The 24110-nt window shown below is 39.5% G+C and overlaps 3 long non-coding RNA genes across 3 annotated transcripts; 1 reads left to right on the top strand and 2 right to left on the bottom strand.

The window, feature by feature from the left end:
- Window positions 1–13118: 13118 nt before the first annotated feature.
- Window positions 13119–13884, bottom strand: LOC136353839 (uncharacterized). Its single transcript, XR_010737295.1, has 2 exons — window positions 13750–13884; window positions 13119–13703 (listed from the first exon to the last, which is right to left on the bottom strand). It is a non-coding gene; the product is annotated as an uncharacterized lncRNA (long non-coding RNA).
- A 1170-nt stretch (window positions 13885–15054) lies between these two features.
- Window positions 15055–17622, top strand: LOC9271058 (uncharacterized). The gene is made up of 4 exons (XR_001541214.3): window positions 15055–15337; window positions 15959–16023; window positions 16477–16550; window positions 17367–17622. It is a non-coding gene; the product is annotated as an uncharacterized lncRNA (long non-coding RNA).
- A 4957-nt stretch (window positions 17623–22579) lies between these two features.
- Window positions 22580–23184, bottom strand: LOC136353831 (uncharacterized). Its single transcript, XR_010737268.1, has 2 exons — window positions 23035–23184; window positions 22580–22902 (listed from the first exon to the last, which is right to left on the bottom strand). It is a non-coding gene; the product is annotated as an uncharacterized lncRNA (long non-coding RNA).
- Window positions 23185–24110: the final 926 nt, after the last annotated feature.

The following is a 24110-nucleotide window of genomic DNA, read 5'->3' as shown; positions in this document are numbered from 1 at the left end:
TATCTATCTATGTTCTCAAACCTTTTCTTATTACTATATCCGTCTTAAGATATATTCTATCCGTTCTAAAATAAATACAGTTTTACACTATTTATATCTAACGTTTGACTGTTCATCTTATTTAAAATTTTTTTTACGATTAGTATTTTTATTGTTATTAGATAATAAAACATAAATAGTACTTTATGTCTGACTAGTTTTTTTACACATTTTTCATAATTTTTTTAAATAAGGCGGAGGGTCAAACGTTGGACACGGATATTCACGGCTGCACTTAATTTGGGACGGAGGTAGTACCTATGTCTGAGCAAATGATGAGTGTTTCTAGATATTATAACACGGAGTGAGTGCATCGGTGTGCGGGAGAGAGCCCGAGCACTGAGCGCCAGCGGAAACGATGCTCGAGACTGTGAGAACCTAGAAAGGATCACAATGAATTGGAACATCTCTTTGTCCAGATTCGTAATACTAGGAGGGATCACATTTTAGCCTTTTTTTTTACGGAGGGAGCATGTGAGTCATGTCTTAGTCATGTGTGGGAATCGGATCGGCGAGAGGCCAACGAAGCGATCGAGCAGACGGTGAGACGGCCGAGCGGATTGTGGTTGCGTTCGGGCGCGGGGTCGGCGGCGGGAGAGCGAGAGGACGAGGAGCCCACGCGCGGACGATGTGAGCTTACGCGATCGCGCGTTCGGCGTGCGGGGATTATTTTGCGGGTGTTTGGGACCTCACCTCTCCATCGAATTCGACGAGTTATGTCGTTGGCTTGTGCCCTTTGTTGAGGCTGTCTTGCCTTGCGTGTGTACTGGGAGTACGTACTACTGCTACTACTATGCTTCCTTCTATTCTTGCAACTTAGAAAATTTTGTACCACACACGAAACGAGAAATCTCATCAGCACATGATTAATTAAAATTAACTATTATAAATTTAAAAAATAGATTTATTTTCTTGAAAACTACTATTAAATTTAAAAAATGGACACATAATATTTGTCTATCTAGTACTTTCTGTGACGTGGATAAATCTCATAGTACATCTATTTTTTAATCCAACGATAATTTTTAAGTTTTCCATATACTTTCCCTCCAAAGATGCTCCATTGTTAAATGGATAAATTTTTTTTATTTATATAACTCTACATGGAGAACTCCAAACGCTACGGTACTATATATATATATATAGCGTGTGTGGTAACATCGTATAACGTAAGTGCGGCAAATTAACTTCAGCATGCAGAGAGTCACCAAGGCATAGTTAGAATTCTAAAACAGATTATTGTAGTGGACTATACATACAATTATATATTAATATAAATTAAATATATTGATGATAAATAAAGTTAACAAATAGTTTAAAGCATACTCCTATCTAAGCAATGTATTTTTTGAGAAAATATAATTTTAGAGTCATAGAGCAAACAAACTTTAACAGTAATCCACCGATGTACAAATGATATGAATAGGGAGTCACGCGCTCAATATTAACGACAATACCCAAGTTGTCAATTTTGGTGGGAGTCATTGTCAGAATTTAGAAATATGACTTTTTGTCATGTATAGTATGACACAATGTTCAATTTGTTCATCAACAGAAACTCAAGCTGATCGTCTATATCATCTAGAAGCATTGTTGCGTGTGTTTTCGTCTACATTCGATGCCTCATGCCCAATATCCGGCCGTGCAAACGCATGCATACGTGTACACTCTCGTGGGCGCGTTGCCAGGTAAATTGTTTGAGACACATGAAACTCACAGAAAGAGAAGAACGAAATGTGGTAAAACTTTAGTTTTTGTAAGTTTTTCAACAGACCATTCATTCCACGGTTTGTGACTTTTACATCCTCCAAACCGATTTGACATAGATTATGATATTTTATTTTAGGGATAATTGACCCTATTTTAAAGCCTAAGTACTAATATGATACTACCTTTTCTAGTTTGCTAATTTGACTCCGCTTTTCAAATCAAACATGCCATCCGACCCTATTTGCCTACATTGTTAGGGTTTCAAAAAAGAAAAGATAAAAAAAATCAATTTACTATTCAAACTGATCCTCAATACACTTCACTTCAAATCTTCAACACTATCCTCTCACTCATCTCCCGACCTCCCTTCTCGTCTTCTCTGGCCTCTCTTGCAGCGCAACCAGCGGCGGCGGCAGCACGGGGAGGGAGGAGACGGTGATGCGTGAAGGGAGGCGGCAGCGACGCCTGCTTGCAAAGAGAGGGCGCAGTGGTGGCGTCGGCGTGTGGACGAATGCAGCGGTGGAGGCATGTCAAGGGAGGGCGCGGTGGTGGCGCCGGTGCGCGGAACCCAAGGAGCAGCGATGTGGCTGGCGCGCGGAGGGAGGTGGGGGCAGCTAGCTGACGTGTGGAGGGAGGAGGGGTTGGCGGCGCGCCGGCGCGGACAGTGGTGTGCCGGCGCGTGGAGGGAGGGAGCAGCTGTGGTATCGGTTCACGGAGGGAGGAACAGTGTTGGGGCGCCGGCATGTGGAGGGAGGACGGGGCGTGCAGAAGGAGGCGGTGGGGCGCCGATGCGTGGAGGGAGGGGGCGGCGACGCGCCGGCGTGAAGAGGGAGGCGTTGGCGCCGATGCGTGGGGCACCGACAATTTGTTGGTGGATATTATCTTGGTTGGATTGATATAATTTGTGTTTCTGCTGGAATGTATGCAATTTGGGATCCACAAAATAAGACAATATGTTGTCAAAATTTTGTAAAATTTTTTACCAAATTTTATTTGCCTTATGTCAAAAATCTGTCAAATTAAAGTAAAATTGATTAAATTGATTCAAAATGTTCAAATTTAAAAGTTGAAGCCTAATATGTCAAACTTATCTCAAATGTGAAAGGTATACCAAATTTGTTACAAATGTGAGAAAGTCAAAATGTATGCACGTTTTAATATAGCAAGGTCAAATAAGTAAGGGCAGAAGGGACTATTTGTCTCTTAATTAACACCATTAACTCGTTTTAACGGAATAGGGTCAGCCTTCATCTCCGATTTTGAAAAACAGGGTTAAATAAGCAAACTAGCAATATGATGAAATTAGCAATTGCCCCTTTATTTTATCAGCCTTGCTAATTTTTAGGTGAGTTATATCTCATGAAATTTTACATCCTAATGCATTTGTCCTCCACTTTCGTAGAATCTAATGCAATGATTACTTCAAAGTTAAAAGATAAGGTTATTTTGGGAAAAATAAGTTGGTGAGAAATTAAATTATTTTAGCATGAAAGGATACAAGCTGTTTCAAAATTTATCGTATTACTATAGGAGCCATCCTAATATTTCTTAACATATTTTTCATTTTGTTTCTTTTATAAAACTTCTTCTAGAAAAATCCTTTTCGTGGTGCCAAAATCATTGGTCAGTGTTAATGACGCTGGCGCCATCTCCCTAGCCATTGGTGGAAGGTAAATCACTAATATGAAGGGCGATGGTGCCAATTTCATTAGCGTCGACAACTAATTTGTAATTTGTTTTAAAAGGATCTATTTGTAACTAAAATACCTATTTGTAATAAAAAATATTTAGAAATAGGTCCTTAGAGTTAGCATCATTAGCGTTGAGGACCTATTTGTAAATATTTTTATTATAAATAGGTTTTTTTTACAAATAGGTTCTTGGCGCCAATAACATTGGCACCGTCCCTCTTCACATTAGTAACTTAGCTTTCACCGGGGAGAATACTAACGTCATTGGCGCCATTATATTGGATCATGATGCCGGTTATATTGGTACCGCAAAAATGATCATTTCTAGAATAAGTTTTTTATGATCTATTTATAAATAAGTTTTTTTAAAAGAACCAAAAGATAAAAAAATCCATATACTACTCCTGTATGATAATGGGCGTACCCACATTAGGGCATCCACAATGTGAAAAAAAAAACAGTTCTTATAACTTCATATGGGTACATTTACCATTGTGAGAGGTGGCATTAGAAATCCATAGCTATAAGGACCACCCATATAGATTAAAGAGTAAAATGCACATAGCAGTCCTTAAACTTGTCATGAGGTTTCACTTAGGTCCACGAACTTGCAAAGCGCACATCGAGGTCCCTAAACTTGGTTTATTGTATCGTCCCGGTCCAAAGCGTTGTTTGACCGTGGTCTTGCCTACATGCACACCACATGGACGATAACATGGCATTTTTTTTCCTTTTCCCCCTTTTCTTTTATCTTCTTCCTCTCCGAGCCACCTCGAGCTCCCCCGTCGCCGAGCGTCGCTGCTGTCGAGGAAGAGGCCAAAGAAGAGAGAAATGAAAGAGGAAGAAGAAGGGAGAAAAAAAGAAAAAATAATAATAATGTGCCATGTCATCATCTACATTGCGTCTAAATGGCGTGCCACGTAGGCAAGACCACAGTCAAATGATATTTTAGACCGGGATGATATAATAGACCAAGTTTAGGGACCTCGATACATACTTTACAAGTTTGTGGACCTAGATGAAACCTGCTTACAAGTTTAAGGACCGCTAGTGCAATTTATTCTAGATTAAAATATAACATATCTCTCTCCTTTTGCTTCTTTCATGAGAGAACTATAGCATTTGGATGCAAATTTTTTTAGAGTGTAGGTCCCATCTCTTAATGTCAATTGCTATATATATACATGGTAAAAATAGGAATAACAAATGGCCACTTATGTTGATGCCCCAAGCTCATCACATGCAATAAAGTTAGATCGATTTGTCATTTGTGTGCATGCGGAACTGGGCTCAATCATAAACTAGTGCATCCTCTAGAAGCCCATGTTGTGACATTGTACTATATGGCTTGGTGCGTCGTGCCTCTGCGTCAGTGGTCCTAGCTTGATCGCATCGTGCGGTCCAGCCTCTTGATTTTTATTTATTTATTTATTTATTTTTTTTGACAATGCTCTCTACATCCCTTGATCGTACGTACTACTAACTTGCATAGAGTTCATTCAATGCTGAACAAGCAAGGTAAACTAATTGAACTTAACACACTGCAGATCATTCATTATTGATGAAGGAGCTGTGCAACAATGCAAGATAGATATACTGCTTGTAGGACTACAGCGGAATGTGTGGTGCATCTATCTGTTTAAGCATATATTCATGATACATATTGAATATTGAATGCAGCTATATCGTCTACATAATCTTATCTTGAAAATTAAGAAAAAAAAAGTTGATTCATACGATCCCTGTGGTGTGCCAGTACTCGATGTGCACCATCTCTCTAATTAATTAACTTGGTTTTTAGATATTTGCGATCACAAAAAAACAGTAGTAACAGTGTTTTAATTGCTGCTACTTATACAAACCAGGGATCAGTTATTGCTTTATAGCTTTATATATGCACATTTCGTCATATATATATATAGGTGCATATCACATATGCGATTAAACTGTCAGCATCAGTTTGCACAATGCCGGTCAATGTTCCCTTCCAACTACTGTCGGCGAACAGGGCTTGATCTCGCAGAGTGATGGTTGCATGCTAGCTGGGCTTTTTTTTTGGACGAGGTACAGGGTAGCGTTAAGACTCGTTATTCATGACGGGTGTGCTGATTTTTTTTTCTCACTGATTTCACCGAACCATTGTCCTCTCTTATTTGGAGTACCTTCGTCCTAAAATATATTAGTCTTTTTTTTTACTATGAATCTAGGTACAGCTGTCTAATAGATTCGTAAGTAAAAATGATTCCCTTGGCTAGCTCAAAATTCCCTTCGCTAGCTCTCATGAGTCTAAATCTTGGGGTTGAATCGATTCGGGCATTTTTCATATTCATATTGAGGCTAGTGACATTCTTCCACATTACATCTATTTTTTTTTTGAAAGGAACACAACAGGGGAGGCACCCCGCTGTTAATAAAACTTTATTAATAGAGAAAAAACAAACTACAAAACACTAATCCAATTTATGATTACATCGTGATCTCTCGCACTAATTCTATGCACCAGAAGGAGGTGATCACCCTTCAAGAGTTTTCTCCAGGAAGTCAAAGAGGGAAGCTGCTGATCAAAGATGAAATTATTTCTTTGCCTCCAAATATTCCAAGCACCATAAAGAAACTTCTCCATAAAACAATTCCCTTGATAAGTCCTTTTAGCCGAAATTATCATGTAAGAGTAGCATCCCAATTTATACCCAAGAGATTCTAGCAACTCAAAGCAAAAGGACATGTAAAGAATAGATGCAACAAATCCTCCATAGGGAATGAAGAACAGAGCATGCAAGCAAGATCACAATTTGGAGGGGCACAATTTTTATGATCCAACATGAACTTGGTGTTCAGCCTATTCATCAATAGTAACCAGCCGAAAAACTTTACTTTGGAAACTGCCTTACATTTCCAGAGCCAGAGAAAGTAAGCTGGAGGCTTAATTAAGTGCTCTAAAGTTCAAAGCATAGAATTTCTGAGAAGATTATTTCATATTTCCCCAAATAAAGGACCAAACATCTTTGTCATCTGTGAGTTGAATATCTAAGAGTAAGGAAGAGAGCTCTTGAAATTCCTGAAAAGCTTGAACAGAAAGTGGCAGATTAAAGTGCTCTTCCGACTCAGAAGAGAGAAATTCATGAGCTGAGACATTTGGACTTTGGGCAAAAGATAACAGCCTTGGCATGGAATGTGACAGGGGGGTTGATCACTCCAAACATCAAACCAAAAGGAACAAGATTGACCATTCCCAATTTGGCATCTAGCAAAACCTTTGAAAACATCCATCAACTTACAAACATCCTTCCACCAAAAGGAGCCTTTCAAATTACACAGATGTGGAACCCTATGCATAATATGTCCCCCAAACAAGATTTACCCAAGGCAGATCCTTGTGATTATAGACCTTATCCAAATATTTGAGTATCAAAGCTTGATTTTGAATGGAGAGGTTAAGAACTCCAAGACCACCCTTTGTCTTAGGTTTACATACTTTATCCCAAGCCACCAAAGAAATATATTGCCATTCTATATATGTAGATATCCTTCAGAATACAATAACTGAACACTAAACAGTAAAATAATTAGTGAAGGGCATTTAGCTTCCAACTTAACCTAGCTATGATATATCAAGGTTTTCTTGTCTGTACGGCTGCAGTAAATGAAGTCCCAGTTGAGCATCCTGCAGTCCATGGCAGCCGCGGATTGAAAAAAAAAAAACTCTCTTCCTGAACTATTAATAAGTGTGTTTTTATTTAAAAAACTTTCTATAAAAAATCAAATTATCTGTTAAAAACCATATTATTATTTTTAAATTTAAAATAATAAATATTTAATTAATTATAATACCTTATCTTGTTTTACGTAAATTCTTTTCTAACTTAACTTCTAGAGTTTGAATTTTCATAAAAAAAACTAACTTCTATCATTCTACCTACTCTCAGCACGTAAAACGAGAAGTTTTTGGGCTGTTTAGATGGGAACTTTTTAGTGCCTGTCACATCGGATGTTTAAAAATGTTTAACGTTAATTTAGAGTATTAAACATAGACTAATAAAAAAATAATTTAATAAATGAGAGCTAATCCGCGAGACGAATTTTTTAAGCCTAATTAATCCATGGAGTATAATCACTAGATGCGGGAGGGAGGCTGAGTGGTGGGTCCGCCAGGCCGTGTGGTTGTTCAGGGTGGGCCCCAGCCGTCTCGCGAGACAGCCACGCCGAGCAGATCTGAGATGTGACAAACGCTATCGTCCTACAATACGCGCCCGCGCGTTCGGCGTGCGGGGGATTATTTGCGGGTGTTTGGGTGGATTTCTCCGTGGAATTGGTTGCTGGAATACTCTACGTACGGGTTAATTTGTTTGCTGTCTTGTTGTGGCTATCTTCTCTGTCTTGTGTATTGGAGTACTAACTACACCCTCTCTTCCAAATTCATCTTAAGAATAAGGCCTAAATCATGCGCTCAATATTCACAATAAGACATAAGTTGTCAATTTTGGTGGGAGCCCTAGTCAATCAGAATTTAGAAATATGACTTTTTGTCATGTACTGTATGACATAATGTTCAATTTGTCCATCAGCATGAATGACAGACAGATTCAGCCCGCTCGAGCTGACCGACCGTTTCTGTATTATCTAGAAGCTGCATATTATCTAGAAGAATTGTTACGTGTGCTTTCGTCTACGTACGATGCCTCATGCCCAATATCCGCCGTCGCATGCCAATGATGCCATGTAAGTTGCGCTTGGGAGTTGAGACACATGAAACTCACATAAAGAGGTGAATGAATTGGGGGCTCTAGCGCGCGTACGCGCGAGCAATTTAGCTAGCACGCGCGTCAGCTAGGCCCACCGCCTATCCTCACGCCGCTTTTTTTTTTTTGCATTTTTTTGATTTTGGTTCCTCTGACGAATTTTTCTTTTTTTTTCTTCTCAATTTTTTTTTCAATCTTTCGCACGTTTCTTTACAAATGTAGAATTGAAAGTTTTAAATTTTGACTTGAAAGTTTTCAAATCTTGAATTGAAAGTTTTTAAATTTTGTGTTGAAATTTTTCAAATTTTGAGTTGAAAGTTTTTAAATTTACCTTAAAAGTTTTCAAATTTGAGTTGAAATCTTTCAAATCTGGATTGAAAATTTTAAATTTGAGTTGAAAGTTTTTCAAATTTGAGATGAAAAATTGAAAGTTTTCAAAATTTAACTTCAAAAATTCAAATTTTGAGTTGAAAGTTTTTAAATATGCGTTGAAAGTTTTCAAATCTAGGGTGAAAGTTTTTAAAATTTGACTTGACTTATATATTTTTTAACCTGTTACTTAAAAAACCGTGAAAAAATTCATCCGTGCTTGATTAAGAAAAAACACGAAAAAACTAACACATACGAGTAGAAATATACCCTAATCCATTCACACGATAGCACACGTGCCGGATGATCGTTGGACATGGGCCTGGGCCTCACGTGGGCGTGGCTTGCCGGAAAGTGCGCGCCGCCAGCGCGTATGCGCGGATTAGTTTTCTCGGAATGAATTGTGGTTAAACTTTAGTTTGTAATAAGTTTCTCAACACACAACTTATTCCATGTTTTGTGAATTTTACATCATGCAAACCGAATTGAGACATAGATTATGATATTTTATTTTGTAGCTTTTCTATAATGATCAGGTGAGTGATGTTAAATCTCCAACCATCAAGCGAAGAGGCAAAGTTACAGTGGTGCACGAAAGAGCTCACCGGTGGCAGCATTTTCTCGAGGACGCGCATCGTGACTAAGGTACTTCATCCGTTTCATAATGTAAGTCATTCTAGTATTTTTTATATTTATATTAGTGTTAATAAATCTAGATAGATATGTATGTCTAGATTAATTAATATCAATATGAATGTGGGAAATGCTAGAATGACTTATATTATGAAACGGAATGAGTAGGTGCGACGAAGCAGTGGCATTGTCAACGTCTCGTCCCGAGAGAGGTTAGGAGACGAGGAAAAAGAGAGAGGAACCGTGGGAAACCTAGTTGGACTTGAGAAAGACGAGGAGACCAGGGAAGTCGTAGTGGTGAAGATGAGGAGGGAGCGGTGGAAGGACATGCAGGAGATGCGCAGAGAGATTCTATATATGTAATACTCCGTATTCTTTATGACTATTCACAACTTGTAACTAATGTAAGTATTTCTGTAAGAATACTAATGTGACATGCATCACGTGCAGTAACGTGAATTGCCATTTGTGTGCATGCGGAACTGAGCCCAATCATAAACTAGTGCCTCCTCTAGAAGTCCATATGCTGTGACAGTGTACATACTTCTTCTATTCTACTTCATCCATTTACTTCATTTTGATTCAATAAGACACACCTTAATAGCATAAATCTCAACACATTTTATTTAATTAAAATATCTTATATTTTAGAATGGAGAAAATAATATAAGTTGGAGCCCGCACCTTGTTATGTCTGTGCATCTGTGATCTTAGATCGTATCGTTCGTCGAGCCCCTTGATTTTTTTTCTCGACATATGTGCATTTCTTTTTTCTATAATGCTATGATGTCCTTGATTGTACTTCCTCAGTCCCATCATATAATAATTTAGAATCGGATAAAATATTTTATAGTACAACAATTTAAGATAATCTCATATATCTCAGGTTCTAAATATAGTATTATGAAATGTCTCATTGGGTCCAATGTTTTTGTATTGTGAGACGGAGAATGTCATACATTAATTGCTATATTACGAGACGAAGGGAATATGTACTACTCCCTTCATTTCAGGTTATAAGATGTTTTGACTTTGGTAAAAGTCAAACTGCTCTAAGTTTGACTAATTTTGTAGAAAAAAGTAGTAATATTTATAACACCAACATAGTCTCATTAAATATATAATTGAATACATTTTCATACTATATTTATCTTGGGTTAAAAATATTACTACCTATTTCTATAAAATTAATCAAACTTAGAGAAGTTTGGCTTTGACCAAAGTTAAAATGTCTTATAACCTGAAACGGAGGGAGTACTACCTTTGTCCCATTTTAACTACAGTTGTGAGTTTTGTGTCTAACGTTTGACCGTCTATCTTATTTGAAAAATTTATAAAAAGATAGTCACACATAAAATACTATTCATATTTTATCATCTAATAACAATAAAAATACTAATCATAAAAGATTTTTTAAATAAGACGGACGGTCAAACGTTTGATATAAACTATGTATAACTGCACTCTTTCTATGCCGGAGGTAGTACTAAATTTCATATAATTGATATAGTGCTGACCAAATTGTAACTAATTGAACTCACGTTGCAGATCATTGATTTTTTTTTTGGATAACTGAGATCATTGATTGATGAAAGTGCTGTGCAACAGTGCAAGCTGTATACCTGTAGTATATACTTGTAGGACTAACGGAATGTGTGGTGCATCTTTCCACGCAAACGACTTTGTAGACCTTACGGCACACACTCTGTTTAAGCAGATCTTCAGATACATTATTGAATAATATTATCTATAGAATCTTATCTTGAAAACTTTTTGGAAAAAATGGTGACTCGGATACGATCCTTGTGTTGTGCCAGTACTCGATCTGCACCATCAATCCATCATCTCTAATTAATTAATTTGGATTTTAGATATTTGCAATCACAGTAAGACAGTGGTAATAGTGTTTCCTGTGCAACTTGTTGTTGCAGTGTGCTCTCGCTGTCTGGGCTCAATAACAAGTGAAGTAGCACAGATTATTTATCTGGTCCGTTTTACTGTGTAAGAACACGAATGATACTTCTTTCATTTCAAAATATACGACACTGCTCATTCTCTGTATAACATTTAACCACAAAAAAAATATAAACAATATTTATTTTATTGTGACTTGTTTTATCATCAAACAAAATTAAATCTCAACTTATACTTTCACATATTTATACTATTTTTTAATAAGATGAATAGTCAAACATTGTATGAAAAATCAACGGCGTCGTACATTTTAAAAAGGAGGTATTATATATATCGACGTCACGCTAACTTATACAAACCAGGGATCATTTCCTGCTTTATGCGCCTTATCCACATTCATCGTATATAGTAATATAGGTGCATGCATCGTATATGGCTATGTACGATTAAACTGTCAGCATATATATGTTTGCACATTATTGCGGATCAATATATTGTTCCCTTCCAACTACTGAACTACCTGTCGGCGAATGGGGCTTGATCTTGCAGAGTGGTGGTTCCAGGCTAGCTAGGCTGTGTTTTCGGACGAGCTACAGTAAGACGTTCGTGATGATGGTTTTTACAGAAGGAACGCAATGCTTTAACCAGAAATCGCGATCAGTGTAATACTAGTTGCTTGGCGAAATCCGAGAGGAGATCAGGATATGGATGGAGGAAGGCATTGTCATGTCATTTAGGCTGTGTTCGTTTCCCCAGTTGGGAACAAATGCCCCGCGCACGGAAAACATAACAATCTATTAGCACATGATTAATTAAGTATTACTTCATCCATTTTAATTTATATTATAAGACTTTCTAGCATTGTCCATATATATATATATATATATATTAATGAATCTAGACATATATATGTGTTTAGATTCATTAACATACATTTATATGAATGTGGACAATTCTAGAAAGTCGTGTAATATGAAATGGAGGAAGTAGCTATTTTGTTTTTTAAAAATGGATCAATATGATTATTGTTAAGCAACTTTTGTATAGAAACTTTTTGCAAAAAAAACACAATGTTTAGCAGTTTGAAAAGCGTGCACGCGGAAAACGAGGATATGGGTTGGGAACCTGACTAAAGAACACAGGCTTAAGAGCACGGGTATCTAGCGTGGGATTTTAAGGCTGAATTCATTTATTTTTAGTTCCCAATCCATTCCCCTCGTTTTTCATGCACACGTTTCTGAAACTGCTAGATTGTGCGCCTTTTTAAAAAAATTATATGAAAGTTGCTTTAAAAAATCATATCGATCCATTTTTTTTAAAAAAACTAATACTCAATTAATCATGTGCTAATGGACTACTCTGTTTTCCATGAGGGGGGGGGGGTGGAGTAGAGGTCCCAAGAGCATAAGACGATGAAGACATGAAGTTGGTCACATACATGGCAAGATTTTTCTAGCCGCATCATATAGTAGAAACCGGCATTAGGCAAAGGGCGATTAGAGTGACATGAGTAGCACCATAAGATTCTGAGTTCAAATCTTCATATGAACGATCAAAATTTCAATTTAAAATAATGTATATATCTGATTGGATGTAGAGCCAAATAAAATATTACCCTTCTCTATATCAATAAAAAAACATCGGGTTACAAGGGAAAAGGAGAGAGAGAGAGAGTATCTCAAGCCCACTCGTCAAACGCGGTGTGAACTTTATGCAGCTTACATCTCAGATTGTTGAACTTTTCACCTAATTGCTGTGAGATGTAAGTGGGTCCTACCTTTACATTGGGCGTGCTCAAACGAGCGAGTAATAGTGTTTTCTTTCCTCGCGTAATGTTAAGCTAGCTGTTTCGCGAGCCTTTTGTCGATGATTGTCAAACTATAAACTACCCTTCTAATTCTAATAATATTTCTGTCCCAAATATGAATTTTTACAGTTGAATATGAGTACTAAGAAAATATGTGGATTTAAATAGAGAAGAGTTGTGATTGGTTGAGGAGAAGTAGTATGTGGATAATTTGAATAGTATATATAGAAGGTTATAATTGATTGAGAAAAAAAATACAGGTGAAGAAGTTATTACACTACTACAATACCCATTTTTCCATGCGGTTGGAATGATTATCCCGTGCGGTCGCCTGGCCCGCCTGCAGCTCCTCGTCTGTAAAAATCATTATTTTCGCGTGCAGACGGGCCGACCACACGGGATAATCATTTTTCCGTGCGGTCGGGTTAAATGGATTATCCCGTGCGGTCAAATAATGCCACCCGCACGGAAAAAAAAACCAAAAATAAAAAAAAGCGAAAATCGCCACCTGCCCGCATCCGGCCGTTGCCACCGCGAGCTGACGAGCCCGCCCGCCTCCCCCGAGCTCGCCGGCGATGGATTCACTTCTATCGCGCCCACCGACGACGGATCCGTCTCTCACGAGCCCGTCATCGTTGTCGCGAGCTCGCCGAGGTCCGCCGTCGAGGTCGTCGTTGTCAAGGCCGTCGTTGTCATCGTCAAGGTGGGCCTCCCGAGGCAGCGGCGAGGGCGAGCGGCCGCCGCGCCTCCGCCAATAGCCGCCGCCTCGCCCGGCTGTCGCCGCGCCCAGCTCGCCGCCGCCTCGCCCGCTCGCCGCGCCCGGCTCGCCGCCGCGACCAGCCGCCGCCTCGCCCGCTCGCCACGCCGATCAGCTGCCTTGCCCGGCTGTCGCCGCGCCCAGCTCGTCGTGCTGGCCTGCGGAGGAGGGGAGGGGGAGGAGTGGAAGGTGTGGAGGGAACCACAGGGGGAAGAGATTAGGGAGAGAGAGGGAGGGGGTAGTTGAGAGATAATAAAATATGAGTACTTTAAAAGCCCGCACGGGAAAATCAATTTTTCCGTGATTATCCCGTGCGGTTGATTTAAGTGGACCACGATAGTCCCACGCCGGTACTCTTATTTTTTTTTTTTGTGCGGTTTCACTTACGAACCGCTTGGAAACAAAAGGGGTGGTGTCGAGGATAATGTGTCATGATGTAGTAGTGTTATATTTCGAAACAAATCGAAGTCAAAATGTTAACTTTAGAGACGGAGAGAGAAATTAAGAGGGGGGTAATTAACATTTGGTCGGCCTAATCCAAAATCTGTATAGCACTAATTGAGCAATGGAAGTTGTCGCCGGCGAAGTACTCGTGTGCATGGTTGGTGAAGGTGACACCGTAACGTGTCCTGCATGTGTGTCGCCATGGTCCATGGAAGAAGACGATTGACTGTGTGTGTGTGCAGCGTAGGTGCTCCGTCTCGATCGATCGGCCCCTCACCGGCCGTGCAACTCGCAAGATAGACCACACCTTCGGTTCACTACCTTGGCACTGTGTCTAGCTACATATCTCCATAGTTCAAACTTGGAAAGGAATTGTTTGAAGGAGTCATTAATCGCATAATTAGGAGATAGTACTACGAGGGTTAATTACGTACGGTTTCATCAAATGATTAATTGTTCGATCGAATTCATAGTTTCGCAAGTTACAGAGACACCTCTCGAGACCCGTGTAGTTCGCGAAAAGAAAATTTATGGGTGTCACATCGGACGTTTAACCGGATGTCGAAAGGGGTTTTCGGACATGAATGAAAAAACTAATTTCATAACTCGCCTGGAAACCGCGAGACGAATCTTTTTGAGCCTAATTAATCCATCATTAGCACATGTGGGTGTCGACGGGGGATACCCATAGACCGGATATAGAGAGTATTGGCACTACTGGAAAATCGTTTTTTCGTGACTGCCCCACAGATTTTATGATGGCGATGTAAACACAGTCACCAAGAAGACATATCGTGACAGGCATTAGAACACCATCACGAAATTGGGTGTTTCGTGACTGGGAAGAGCAGCCAGTCACCGAGTTATAGAGTTGGTGACGGTGTAGTAATATAAAGCCCTCACCATACTGTGCGATGGACTTAAATGGGCCAAGCTGCTCTGCCTCTGTCTGAAACTGTGAACCACCAAAAACAGAGTGTTCTTCTCGTTCCCCATGGCTCTTGGCCCTAGTGAGCTCCACGCCTCCACCTCGGCGCCGCAACTCTGCACGTCTATTCGTCGCTGGTAGTGATGCCGACGAAGGAGCCCGTACATTCTCACCTCACCGTTGGTCTTGCCTCCCTTGCTCTCCTCTCTGACGGGCGTGCCGCCGCTGCTCTCCTCACGGTGGGCTTCGCCGTCGTCCCCGTGTCCTGTCCATGGGTCGCATCACCATTGCTCTTCTCGTCGTGAGGTGTGCCATCGCTACTCTGCACTCCAGCGACCTGTCTTCTCCTCTGTGCTCTTAATCCTTCCACCAGAAATAGTTCCCTCTGTTTTTTCCATAGGGTGACCCATAGGTGTTCGATGAAATGCCAATGCAGCGATTTTTGGTTAAATTTATGTCTGAGGCTTTTAAACCAGTAATTTGTCACAATGTTTTTATTAGATGGTTGCAAAAATTCTCAGATTTCATTAGATAGTGGTATTAGGATAATTTATGATAAACAATTATGGATAGTTTACTGACCTTGGTTTTTGTACACTAGCTTTTTGGTTCCTTACAACAGTGAGATATTTTACAAGCTACATTTTTCATGTGTTTGCATCCTCTGAATTGGATCTTAATTCATAGTAAAATATTAAGGCAAGTTGTTTAATGTGCATCTCAATTATAAACATTTGTGTTCCCTTTCCTGTATATGTAGATAATGCATAAATATTGTTCTACTACTTGCAGGTGTACTGAAATTATACTTCATTTTTCTCGTACACTTGTCAGTGTTGTGTACTTTTGAAAAAATCAGCTAACTTTTAGTTAAAAATGTATATTGTTTGTTAGAATTCTAAATTCTTCTAATTTTACACTATATAGGATCCTAGAGCGAGTTTACTGCAGATCAATGACATCACCTGAAGTATCTGTTGGACATCCACAAGGTAAAACTGAAGAATCATTTGTTCTTTTCATTTTACCTGTCACCAAGCAAGTGTTTTCTGAATTATTTTCTTTTCTTTTCTTGTTACCTGCTATCATGCAAGTGTTGTTGTCACTGTCTAACTCTACGCAGATGTTTAGGAGGAGTTGGATAGCTAATAGATGCAGTTACCATTGTGCCTACACAGCTACTAGATGTAATGCATTGTGGGAATTAGATTGCTTCTGAACTTCTGCAGTCCATTCTTAAGTTCTATATAGTTTACTGCCTGTGCAACGCATAATGTGGTTTTAATGATTTGTTGCTAGTAAATAGTGGAACAGGACATCTTTAATATGCCTTGGAAGTAATATGTTTTCGCTTTTCCAAAAATACTATGGTTAATTACTTGTTGTGCCATATCTTGAATATGTTTTCCTTTCATTTCTAAAGATGGCTTTTAAATCTAATGTAGACTGCTCTAATCAATCTGAAGAATGGGACACAGAGGAAGAGTGCTGTTTTTGATGCATCAGAACTAGAATTTTGGTGAGTCATTTTTATATTTATCATACTCATTTATATGCTACCATTAATTGGTCATAATTGATTTGATACTAGTCATCTTATGCCAAAATGACCAGCTTTGTATTTAAGAAACTAGAATATACTGAAGGTACCTAATGGCTTGCAAGATTTAAGGAAATTATCTCTGTTTCTTAAAGATGTCCTGAAACTTAACACATACAAATGTGCTCCCTTGTTATCTGAAGCTACATGGCATGCCTGTGTTCTTTGATCTAGAAATTATTTTTCCTAGATATCTGAAGCTACATGGTATACATGTATATTCGTTTTATCTTAAATGCTGAAACTCTGCACAGAAATGTGCTTATCCAGTTATCTGACAGCTGCCTAGCGTGTGTTCTTTTTATCTTGGATTCATTATTGAACCTAAACATGGCAAAAATATTGGAGCATTTGCTAAAGGTCCAAGAAAACTATTGTAATTTTGCATGGCTCTAATGACTTCATTCCAGTACAGTGTTTTAATCGGTATGCATGATAAGAGCAATTTACCGATGATTCATCTACTTGATTACCTCATGCGATTAATCTGATTCAAGCTTTTTATAGGCTTTTTTACAGTGTTGACTAGTGATTCCATTTGAATTTCGAGCTATTCAGTAATTATATTAGCTAATAACTAAATTGTAGCTTGCTGTAATCTTCAAGTGACATTCATTGAAATTTAAGGCAACAATTTCAAGTCCAGTGATACAGTTCAACTCAATTTGATGATTCACTTTGATGTACTAATTTGTTTTGCAGAAGCTTTCCTAATATATTGTATCATATTTGTAGATAATTGTTGAATGGTTCTTTTATGGAAAGCTCAGAAGACTTCCTTTTTTCAAGTGGAGCTTGCTTCATGAGTGGCCACCGAAGGCTGCTTCCCTCTATTCTATGGCATTATATTGGGCTTGTCACTTCAAGAATTATTAGACTGATACAAGACTTGTGTAGAAATTTGTAGTGCATAATCAAATACTGTTTTTCTATGAATTATGTAAGGACTCACGATGTTCATTGCTAATATATGCTTTTGTGAGTTTGAATTTGGACTCGGGTAAAATAAGTGATTTTGTTGTATTGTATCTGAACTCACTTTCTAGCATATGAGGTTGATTTACATGAATTTTCATATTAATTACGTGCACATGACGTGTTTCGTGACAGCCACCCAGTCACGAAAGGTATTTCCTAACGGCAAAAGTCTGTCAGGAAATTGATGTTTTGTGACAGCTACCACCTTCACGAAAAAGTATTCCCAACAGTTAAGCAAAACTGTTAGAAAAATGGTCAAAACATGCAAATTGGGGGAATTGCTTTTTCGTGACTGCTTGACAGTCACTGAACAGCTTGTGACTGCTTCCCCTCACCAAATATTAGACTTCGTGACCAATCAAGCGTGACTGACATTTTGTGATAGTATGTGGTCACCAAAGATCTTTGTGACAGGCTTTTGACTTTTCGTGAGAGTGAGGGCCAGTCACGAAAAATCCATTCTCTTGTAGTGTGGGGTACGTTGGTAAGAGGATCTACGTAGTACGACATCAAACAAGCAGAAGACAAAGATTATACTGGTTCAGGCCCCTTGATAGGTAATAGCCCTAATCCAGTTGGTATGAGATTATATGATGGAAACTACAGATTACAAAGGGAATAGCAGAACTCGATGATACCGACGAGACCGTAGTCGAGTTGGTTCGACTAGATCACCCGGCGACTTGGCTCCTGTAGGCTCCGACTTCGTAGGCTGTGGTGGATGTGTTGGCGGTGAGATTCGATGCCTTAGGTCCTGCCCTGGGGTCCCTTTTATACCGCGGGTCAGTTGATCTCCAAGTAGGACTCGAAGATATCGGACCCCACACGATATGGTAACGACCCAGTCTTGTCCGAGTAGGACTTCTCCCATGTATGGATTCTGTTTCTATCATGTGATAGATTTCCTTAACGTATACAGAAATTACCAGTATACGCGCAGGTATACCGTATCGGCATACAACATACATCCAAGGGTAGAGGGTATACCTTATCCGTAACCCTAACAGTTGGTTATTGTAGCACTTATGGCTAATCATGGACTAATTAGGCTCAAAAGATTCGTCTCACGATTTCCCCTCTAACTGTGCAATTAGTTTTTTTAATTTACTAGAAAAAAGCCCGTTTGCAACGGGTGAAAACTATTTTAATCATATTATTGTTATATTGTTTAGTTAAAATCAAATTCATTGTGAAAATTCACTTGGATATATATATTTTTAGAAAATCATGAGCTTAGGAGTCCGTTCGTAAAGTTAGCATGCGAGTTTTCTTATATGACTCCTTTTGTATGTGAAAAGCGAATGAACTTAAAAACCGACTCAAATACATATTTGTATTTCCAAAAGCGAACGAACTTAAAAACCGACTCATACACGGACGACGTATCAAAGTACCGGCAAAAATATCTTTAATTTTTATAATAGTAGAGATGGAGATAGAAATAGAGATTCAACAACACTTGTGTGATGTGATAGCGTTATTTGTTTTTCAAAGAAACAGTGTCCGAGTCAATCAAAGCAACATAAATTTGGAAGCCTCCGTGGGAATACGCGGGAAACAATATATGATCACATGCATACAGGGGAGAAACGAAACAGAATCGGACCTTGTGTTGCATGTTTATTTTCCTGACGTGAGGGGGCAAGTTTCACGTAAGAGACCGCCATATAAAAAGATAAAGATAAAATTAAAAAATCGACTCTAATATGGATGACGTACCAAAACACTGGCAAAAATATCTTTAATTTTTATAATAGTAGAGATCTATATTTAATACTCTATACATATATCTAAAGATTCGATGTGTTGTTTTTGGGAAAAAAAGTTTTTTGGAACTAAACAGGGCAATTGCGATCCAACGAGGTTGATCACAAATTCAAACAGATGCACTTACGTTTGAGTACACCAATTGGTCATACACTGAAGTCAATGAGGCTTCTATAATTTACAGTTATTGAAATCATACTCCTACGTTGTTTTTATTTTACTCCTACACATACTAACAATAGTAACTGCGCTTCGTAATTTCTGCGAGTATGGCATTATGCCACATGCGTAATGATTATATGGGCCTAAGTGCATGCCTAACAGTGGCCGTTACTGCACTTATCAGTGGGCTCTCCGTTGATCTGCACTTGCTACTAATGGGCCTCTTTTAAAACTCTATGGACCGACACTGCAACAAAATGAAAACATGGGCCGTTGCAAACCCCTGTTTTCTCAAATGGGCCTTAGCGAGCTGAATGGGTTGCAAAGGACTAAGGAAAACGTTCACCCAAGGTCCCTCAGCTTGTGTCGAGAGTTCCAAAATCTAGGCGGGGACTCAGCACGGCTTGCTACCCGCTGCTGGACGATGAGGCGAGTTCAAGCCTGAACGAAAAGCTCGTGACTCGTTAGCTCGCTCGGTTCGTGTCTGACTCGGCTCGGCTTGGCTCGTTTCGATTTGTTAACGAGCCGAGCCACGGTTTTAGCTCGTTAGCTATAACGAGCCAACTCGCGAGCCAAACGAGCCAGGCTCAACAATTGACAGACTAATCTTAAAAGCCCAAGTGCAAAGCCTAGGGTAATTTGAAACCATGCCATTATAATTTTTCAAAGTTTAAGATATGCCATCAGTATTTCAATGACATGTAGGACCCACATGAATCAATGACATGTGGGTTAGGATGGCATATCTCAAATTTTACAAAATTATAATGGCATGGTTACAATTTTCCCTAAGAAGGAAGCAAACCAAAAGCCCAAGAACGTGTGTACGTACAAGACAAATACAACCCTAGATGAATCGATCCCTTTTTCCCCTTCTTCCTATCTATGCCGTCATCCCCATTTGGCCATTCCTTGTCTCCCTCCCTCGTCTCATCGTCTCTCTCTCACGCCATCAGGGCAGCGCCACCACAGCCTACCACCGGCCGCGCTACGCCGTTACCCCTAGCCCGTCGGTCGTCGCCAATTCGGCCACGCCACTCCGCGCATGACGCCTCTACCTCGCCATCCCCTCATCCAGTTGCCGCTCTGCTTGAAAATGGAACAAACACCGCTGCCGTCGTGAAGTTCTGAATCGAAGATTTGAGGAGTAGTAATCGCTGTCTCACCATTGAGTCACTAATGAAGTTGTCAGGGTTATAGATACCACATACCTAATAATAGTTGACTAAATCTTGGCAGGACCTACCACATGCCATGTCCTATACGGAAATAACCTGCGGATATAGGAGGAGTTCCGGATAAAGAAAGACAATCAGAGTTCTACATAGAAACGACAAGGACTACTCGAATTGTATCCATATTGGTTTCCCTAGTTCTACTTGGACAAGGGAACACATATGTGTATAAATACAAGGCCCCCTAGGAGGAGAGGGGATAATCCACACACTCACCATAGAAGAGACAATCAACATACACGGAACAACAGAAGCCACAATATACAAGCCAACATACGCCAAGACAAGGCGCCGGATATCGACTTCAGGGATAAGCATGGCTAGTCCTCTACGGTGTCTCTGGATACTATCAGGAGAGACGAAAGCGTTATCTCTGATCTCGCCGGGTACGGATTCGAGGAGGAAGACTACCCTGTTGTCGACTACGAGTCAGACCTTCAGACCGCCATGTCGACAACAGTTAGATAGGCTACCCCAAATATTATACTTGTGTGATCCAGATGAATAAGAGCAATACCGGCTTCGGCCAACAGGATGTAGGGTTATTACCCAATAATTCAGGGGCCCGAACTTGTATAAAAATCCCCGTCTCCGTATCTTTTACCTCAGTCTCGCGTATACCCTAGTACCAATGATCCCATACTATGCAAATACCGGAATCGCGACATTAAATGTCGACAGAAGTGTTGTTGCTTTTCTACATTTTTCTTGTGTGGAATTTTGATGATGGACTTTTGGTTCATCAGTACGGGTGAACGAATGGATGATGGGTCATGTATTTGCTGTGATTGCTTGCTCGGATGTATGGATTATGGACTTTTGGTTGATTTGGTTCTTCGATTCAAGTTGCAATCTGTCTTAGATGCATTTGTTGATGTGCCAGCTCGCAAGCTAAATGAACTGGCTCGAGCTTCCAATCGAGCCGAGCCGAGCTGCTTATAGCTCGCCAAGAAATACTTAGCGCTACGATCTGGGGAAAACGAGTACCTAATCATGAGGATCCTCCAGAATCTTTTCGAGTACTTGTTCGAGAACTACGATCTTTGGCTCTAGAACTGAACCATTTCGTTGTATTTCAGAAGAACTTTCAAGTTAATAGGGAAGAAGTTTGATCGGAATAAATATAAATTCTTTTCTTATTTCTATTTTATGATTGATCAATATAACTAGCTCGTTATCCTAATGAGCCAGACCGAACCGAGCCAGACCGAACAGAGCCGAGTATCCACCCCTCCTGATGTGCTAGGGGGAAGGTCGGCGAGCTGCGACGAGCCACGACAACGACGCCACCGCCTCCCCAATCACGCCCCACTTCGTCTCTGACTCCATCGCCGTCAGTCGTTGTACAAGCATGTCTCCGCCGTTGCTGCTCCGGGCGCGTCGGCCACAAGGCGGCGTCGTTGCTCGCCTCGCCCCCGCGCGCCCTCATCATGCTCGCCGGCACGCGCGGCACAAGCAATGCTAAACCCTTGATTATAAGAATTGGACTATTTTCCTAGCTTTTAATAGAGTAAAAATCCATGAGTCTCGATCACGGTGCCCCTATTGTCACCACAGGCATTACACTCCCTCTGTTTCTAAATATTTGACACTATTGACTTTTTAGCACATGTTTAACCGTTCGTCTTATTCAAAAACTTTTGTGGTATATTTAACAATGAATCAAATGATAGGAAAAAAATTAATAATTACTTAAATTTTTTGAATAAGACAAATGGTCAAACATATTTAAAAACGTCAACGATGTCAAATATTTAGAAACGGAGGGAGTATAGTATCTTCGTTGCAGCAACAAGCCAACAAACATTCAGGCTAGGAGTCAATTATTTATTTTGCAAGAATATGTTGGCCATTAATCTTGCAGGAAGATTAATGGGATCATATACATCAAAATCTATCACGTTTATCATTATTACTGGATAATCTGTTGCAGGCAAGAATTGCAGGATGAATTCTTTTACGAGTACAAAGGTTGGTTCATCTCTGACCATTGTATTGGCAGCAACACTGGTCAGAAGAACCATTACAGAAGGCTCCTTGCCAATCGAAGCCCCTGTGCGAGCAGTACTGACGACACACATCCAAAGTGCAGCCCTGCCAATTGAAACACATCTGTTTGCTCCATCCATCTGCAGAACAATTTTCATCAGTGCACTCTGTTCTATACACATGTAATTCTGATCAGTGGAAAATTGTCTAGTGGAAAGAAAGAAAGACAGAAAGAAAAAAAGAAATTGCTTTCATCATGAACATGCCTATACCTTGTGTTCTAACTGCATGGCAGGATGGGAGAGTGGTACACAAGGCCATGAGAGCCATCACACTCAGCAGCATGGTACTACTGTTCTTGATGACGGCCATTAGGATTATATATGGAGGATGATTCCCTATTTCTGTGTGTGTTCTTCTGTTTCACCGTGTTGTTTCAGACTCTTGTTCTGCTGATATTTATATAAATGCGCACACACACACACAAAAAAAAAATCTTCGAGGATCAAATAGTTGTTTTTCTGTCCTCCTCCAACATTAAATGATATCATCTAAATACATGGAACTAATTAGGCACCCTGTAGAAATTTCATTTATTACATTTGATATACTGAAACAACAGCATATCGATCCAACCAATTAAATCTGTTTTATTTAATGAATTTAAAACCAAATCTTTTCTGATGAAGTGCATTTAAAACCAAATTAAATGCCTATATACGTGCCAGATATCCTCTGGACCGGTAAAAGAACTAAATTTATCTTTGCGAGGCGCCAATCGATCTACCAAGTGGCCAAGGCGAATCGTGATTCGTGGTTTCTGGTTCTTCGTATTTGCTGTTGATCGCCATGCACAGCATGTTCACGCCGCCATTTGCTGAGCCACCGTCAAGTTCAATCTCCCCATTCCAATACATTAGTCTTGTGGCCACCCCCTTAATCTCCAAATCATCACAAGAAAATCTGAGGATCTATTTAAAACCATTAGGAATGAATTTAAAACCAAGTCATCAATAGAAAATAAATGATACTCTCTCCGTTTCATTTAGTTTGACTTTTCTCTTAGTCCAAATTTATTAGGTTTAACCAAATTTATATTAAAAAAACAATATCTATCCACCAAAATTAGTTTCATTAAATTTAACACTGAAATTCAATGTTTGTTTTGTATTGAAAATGTTACAATATTTTTCTATAAACTTGGGCCAAAGTTAGAAATATTGACTTAAAAAAAAACAAAGGACTTACTCAAACGACTTATAATATAAAATGGAAAGAGTACCATAAGACCTTTAGGCAAGCGAATGCGAGTGCTGAGCATTGCAAATATATTTTTCATCTAGGTATG

Source organism: Oryza sativa, chromosome 11, assembly GCF_034140825.1.
Source record: "Oryza sativa Japonica Group chromosome 11, ASM3414082v1".
Lineage (NCBI taxonomy): Eukaryota > Viridiplantae > Streptophyta > Magnoliopsida > Poales > Poaceae > Oryza > Oryza sativa.
This window is presented reverse-complemented; position numbering and strand designations above follow the sequence as displayed.